Below are 6,646 nucleotides of genomic sequence, written 5' to 3'. Positions count from 1 at the left end.
TGAATACCACCTGCAAATCACACCCAAATTCTGGGGGACTCCTCTGTGTTTTTGTGCATACGTGTGAGAAAAATCTGTGTAAGTAGGAATACACACCATGTTACTGAAGCTATTGCTCAACAGCATGCCAGTAAATAGAAGTTTACTAGAACAGCTTTTGCCATTTTACTCCCCCTTTGCACGATATGCTGAGCTGTTCTCCTGAGATTGTTTCCTGATGTTTACATCCACTTCATTTTGTGGATTAACTTGATTATTTTTCTTGTCCTGTGAAAAGTGGAAAACTGCTTCTCATCCTCAAACCACCACCAGTATCAGAAAATCATCTAAGGCACTGCATTGTCTTGCACTGGATGTGAAGACTATGGGAAGGTGGTCTTGAAGAGCTCAGCTGGGGAGTGGGGCACAGGCTGACTACTTCCACTTTGGTTACTACTAGTGCTAAGCTAGGTGATGGAAGATACGGTGCATCGAAGTGGGAGAGTAAAAGGTAAACTCAGAAAGATGAGAAATAATGTGAGAAAGGCTGATGATTAAAACTAGTTGCATTAGAGATTTTTTATTTTGTGTCATTCTGGGTTCATATCTTTGATTCTGTGTATTTTAGTTGAGATGGGATTGACTTTCTACAGAGCTAATCAAAAGAAAACATTGCAGAGGGAAAGACCTTAGGGGCTTTGCAGGTGAACTGCATTTTGTGTTACAATGTACAGTTCTTGAAAGAAGGGCCTGGCAGGGTCTCTCTGCACGTTCACTTGCTCTGCAAGATTCAATTGCTTTGCATCTGAACACAAAGAATCAAAATGAAAGCCATCCAAAGGTGTCAGAATCCATTTTAGTGGCTGTGTTAGTCCTAGGGAGAAGGCTGCCATTGGCATACCCTGGAAGAATTGAGCATGATCTGTGAGGATAAACTGAGGACAATCAATCTGCAATCAGTCTGTCACTGGGAGGCAAAAGGCAGCAACAGAACATGACTTCCATGATTTCCCAGCAGCTAAAATGCTGAGCGTCTTTGCAAAGGGTTAAGTGCACAAAATTTATAATAATGATTTCTTTTCCTTCATCACTGTTTTTTTGGCTCCAAATGGATGAGTACATTTTCTTGTAGTGCCTTAGGTATCACTATATACCAAGGTGTTTTTAGCTCTGGTGCCAGAGCCCTTTGTATTTAACAAACAGCTATGAGCTGGTACTGGGATCTGCAGTGCCCTTTTTAAAATTCTTGCTCAAATATTAACATCAAACCTTCAAGAGAGTCAACACTAAAATTACTTCTTTTCACAAGCTGCCTCTTGATGATGTAAGAATGGCCTAGTAAATATGATTATCTTCCTCAGAATCTCCTTCAGAGAACATTCCCCATTTTTTCCATTCCTGTTTTGTAGGCAGCCAGAAGAGACCAGGCTTTTCTTTATGGCCAGTTCGTGTAGGCTTGGAGAGAGACACTGCGTAGCTCCTCTTCCATCCAACAAATACACTTCATTCTTCTACAATGCACTCAGGCCTGGGATCACTCCCAGCTGCCTCTCTCCTATCATGGAAAGAAAGTTTCGTAAATCTTTTTCTGTTTATTCTCCTGATCAAATCTGTTCTTAGAAAGATCAAAACTGAATGCAGTTGTTGTACTTGCTCATAAAACCATGATTCCTGAGACAAGGATATTTTACAGATCTTCAACACCTTCAAGGTCAATCATCATCAATATCCCAGATACGCTTTCAAAGAAGTAGGGGTAAATTTTTCGCCTTGACAACAAAGGACTATATCTGGCTATGTGTTGGGAACCTCAGTGATGAAAGGTGCTTGACTGAAATATGTAAAATAACCCAAATCAGGAAGTCATTATTACGCTGTTTCAACAAAATTAAACGTAAAACATTTTTCAGTTTTGTTTTTTTTTTTAAGTGAAGTCTGAATCCATCACAAATTAATTTTCAAAATCTTTACTCTTTACAGTCTTTAAACAATGAAGACTTAACTTTGGAAACTAGATATGTTAGCCTGTAGTCCTAAGTTTAAAAGGCATTAAATTCTTCTTAAATCTGATTTGTATTTATTTTCCTATAGAGAACCACCTCCAATTTGACAATCTGATGAGTTGAATTTGTCAAATCTGTGACAGTCTATTTACCACTTTTTAATCACAAATTGTTTATTGTTGCTGTCACTTCAGAAAAGGCAAGTTGTCCAAACATAATCACCTTGTGACAACAAGGCCTCATAAAAGAGTAACTAAAATAACTGATAATTTAAATGTCAGGGAGTTTAAGGTCTCTCAGGGATTATTCCCTAAACTTAATTCCTATGTGTTATGATACTAAACACACATCTTAGACAATAAGGGCCTTCTATTCTCAGAATAAGACCAAATAGTTTAGAGGGGCACAGTCTGACCCCAGAGTGCAGCAGCACCTTCAAGATCTTCCAGAGAAACTGGTACACCTGGGCACTAAGGCACTGAGAAGAAACTTCAGCTCAGCCACGGGCCTGGCTGTGCCACTGTATGTCACATACCTCCCCAGGCATAAGTTCAAAGATTTCTGCACAGTAATATGTTATTCAGGAAAGACATGCTTTGTGACAGTTTGTAACACACCAAAAAAGAAAACACCCCCAGAGAATTGTCTCAACCCTTGAATATTTTCTCACAAATTCTGTCAGCCAGCAGGACCTTCCTCTTCTTTTAGCATTTTAGCACACTCCACTGAGGCTAAAACTGTTTTCTCAGCCTGTCTTAGATGCATTGCGTTTACATCACATTACTTTGAGCTCTGACTGACAGATTAAATGCTAGATTTTGCAGGAGACTTCTTCTAGTATCTGTAGTGTAGTGCTCATCATCCTAGCACATCCTAGCAGTCAGAAATTGCTAATTTGTCATTAGGGGATCCGCTTGGCAACAATATGAAAAAAACATCTGAAATTGTTTTAAAGTGATGATGTACTCCTGCGGCTTCTGGTATTGTGTGCATGGCTCCCAAGCCTCTTTCTTCTTTCACAGTTGTTATGTGCCTTTTACTAATGAGATGTTGGAATACATGGCTATAAAGACAAGGCATACATTTTTTTTGTTTTTCTTCCATCTGTAAAAAGATAAAGGGCACACATCTTGTTCAGTATCAGTTATTGGACAAAAACAATTAAGGCCTTTCACGCATGCAAGTTTCCTACAAGTGTAGTCAATGCTCACCAGCCTTGCACAGGTGAGGAATATTGTTTCTTACAACATAACTTCTCTGGATAGTGACAAATCACTACATTAATTATCTCTAGATTTTGTGTATATGTTTCAGGGAACCACGTTTATTTTATTTGACTGGACTGGAAATGCAAAGAATTTCCATAAATTATTTCTTTAGTAATTTTTCCCATAGGTCCAGTTTCTTCAAATTACATTAAAAAATATTCAGAAAACAATCAGAAAACATACATTGTAACAATTTTTTGCTAAGCTTTGCTACTCCTTTCATATTTTGAAGTGGCTTTGTTTGTATCTGTCTCCAACATTTGCTTAGGTTCATATACAGAATGGAGTCAAAGAAGTTTCACCCAGGCCAAGAAGGTTTTTATTTTTTAAAAAATAGTAGTTTTTTATTACAGTGATGAGAGAATATTACCTGTTTTTCCAGTTTGATGAGGAAAGAAACCCAAAAAGCAGGAGTGAAAACAAGATGAAGAACTTTTCTTTTTGAAGTAGTAGTATCTTTTTACAGGCCTCTTACATGAGAACAGCAGCTCTTGCTCTTCCATATTCCATATCATTTTATCCAAATTAAAAAACTTGTAGCTTTGACATACACACATGGTCTTGGTCCTGAGCAGACAAGAGAGGTTACTTGGAAAATGAGTATTGGGCCCTGCATTCTAACTACTTCTTTTTGAATTGTCATCCAGCCCAGCCCTAAAACTTCTCACAAATGTGTTCTTTTATGCAGTGATATGAATTTTTTAAATTCTGGGAAATTCTGTAACCACAATTTTTTCCTCTTTAACAGACTTAAGGCTTATCTAACTGATAGCTGTAAGCTGAAGCTTGCATTTGTGCTGGTGTCCTCTGACCACCTGATGTGAAAACACCAGCGTTCTGTGAAAGGACAGGGCTGCAGAGTAGCAGTGCCTGGGCTCTGCTGATGATCACCTGTATGGGAAAGAGATTCTGGATTGTCCAGCATTTCATAGGCATTATTTCCCTAGAACTCCCATACTCCAAACTTTACTACTACTGTTTCAATTGGTGTTGATCAGTCTCTATTTATGAAGCTTTGAAAGAAGAGAAGAGTAGGATTGTTTTTAGTTAACCTATTCAGGAGTTTCTGCTGGAGCACAAACCATGGACAAGTGCACCGTCTGTTATCATAATGCAATTTAGAGGCTCTTTCTGTAAAAGCCTGCTGTTATTTCGTGTATGTTCTTGCTGCTGATAATCAGTGGATAAACAACTTTCATAATATCACTGCAATGCCCCCACCCCCACCCAGCAGCCTGACAGTTGACTTGATGGTTAGCCACGGACTCGTAGCAGCCCTGGGTAGCCAATTTGCAGCCTGCATCCTGCCTCTCTGGTCAGCATGGGCTCTCACTCACAGCATGTGCTTTCAAAGGGCTGGGCAGGTTTAGCACACAGGTCTGTAAAGGTCTGCTTCCTCACGCAGAGGTTTTGGAGCTATTGTGGTACATCAGTAATTGCAAAGTGATGGGATTTGAACCTCTGTGTTAGAGCAGTTCCCGAAAACCGTGTTGGACATTTTTGGAAAGTTAGTGTCACTCATTGTGTCATCCAAGGTGATGGATGCTGATAAGTCCACAGATGACATAACTCCACAGTTTCTTTTCTTTTTACCACCATCCACATTCGGGTTTTTTCCACCATCCATGTCTTTTAGCATTACATTTTCTCTCAAGTTCCAAGACCTGTCTGCACCTCTCTACACTGCTTCTCCAGTTTGTGAACCCCCCAGTTGAGGTTATAAGTAATTGCCCCACAACAACCATGCTAGCCCCATATTGCTGCAGACTGAGCTACCAGACTGTCAAAGCTCTGTGCGATTGATGACTGCAGTCATTCTGCTTTTAGAGCCAGGAAGGAAAAATAAATAAATTATCATGTAATGCACCATGAACTGATTCTCAGAAATATTTTGCTCAGTTGTATGGTAAGGAAACTGGGAAGTGCTCTTTCTTATTCTAGAGTTTTATATGCAAAACCCTGTGTAGATACCAGTAAGCAGTCTTGATGAGATTTTCAGCAAAAAAAATTTAATTAAAGGAAGGGATGCTTGAAAGTAGAGCCACTGACACAGATCAGGAAGATATCTAATGGGGTATCCTCATTGCTTGCATACTCCAGCAGCACCAAGGTCTTCATCCTATGAACTGGCAACTCAGAAACCCTACACTTGAGCTCAGAGAGATTCAGGTTAAATCCGTGAGTGAAAAGAGGAGAAAGTGAAACAAATGCAGTATGAGGAGAGGAACTCAAGCTCTTTCATATTCACTTCTCCGTGAAAACTCAGGGCAGGCCCATGTCAAGAATTCAGAAAGCAAAGGGATATTCACCCATAAAAAATATTTATGTAAAGCACAGTCCAAGATTACAGGGGACCAGGCAAGAATAGGAGAATACGAGGGTCCAGAAAGTGGCAAATGATATGCAAATATTTCCAAGGACTTTAGACATGGTAACATGAGGTTCAAATAGATGGTCAAAAGCAGAGGTGTTAGCACACAGATAATGGAATATAAAAATATTCTTGGGGATGTTAAATGCATCCAGCCCAAAGCAAACATTTGACAGTCAGTTGGGTTGAACATACTTTGAGGCATGAGCCTTATAATGAGATCAAAGAGAAACAGAGCCATTTGGTCGAAATAGTAGTCTCTGTTCCTTTCTGGGCTGGCTCCAAATGTCAGAGTGACCACATGTATCTCCCCAGGAGGGTCCCCCCCAGTCCTTCCTTTTACCATTGCTTCCTTCAGCCTTAAGAGAGATCTTTTATGCTCTTATTTTCTGTCTCCTTTCCATTTTGCATAGGTCTTGTTTCCAAAATGTAGACCAAGGCTGCTTTTGGGCATGGAACTGATGACAAGAGCAATGTATTAAGCCTTTAATCATGAAACATTTTGGAGAATGCTGGGGAGCTTGGATATGAACTGAAACAGATTAAGAAAAAATCAGTTTGCCCAAAACATCTAGTGCTATGATGGATAACAAAGCATAGAGGAACACCTAATATTTAAATATGTGAGCTTAGTGCACGGTAAAATGCACACTGCCTCATCTGTACGAGATTTCTCAAGCATATTTATTAGCATATATTAGCTAACAGGTGTTAGCCTCAAAATTTCTAGACAATCTAGGGGCTGGTATGAGTCTGAAGCTCTAAGTACAGTATTAATTTGACTGCCTTTTGTTTTTTTGGGGGGCAGTGTTTGCTCTTGCAAGCAGGTTCCAAATATTCATTTCAATTTTGAGAATGTACTACTCAGGGAAGCATCTTCTGTAATCCTGGTTATATTGTAGTTATTTGCAAACAGTTTTGGGGAATCTCTCATGTTAATACTAAGGTTTTGATAATAATAACCAGGTATAGTTGCACCAGGATAGATTTATTCTGCATTTTTTATCTTACAGCAGAAGATTTTT

This window comes from Corvus kubaryi, unplaced genomic scaffold (assembly GCF_017639235.1).
Source record: "Corvus kubaryi isolate FWS band 111438036 unplaced genomic scaffold, C.kubaryi_AGA036_p1.0 37392, whole genome shotgun sequence".
In the NCBI taxonomy this organism is placed as follows: domain Eukaryota; kingdom Metazoa; phylum Chordata; class Aves; order Passeriformes; family Corvidae; genus Corvus; species Corvus kubaryi.
Note: the sequence above shows the minus strand (reverse complement) of the source record.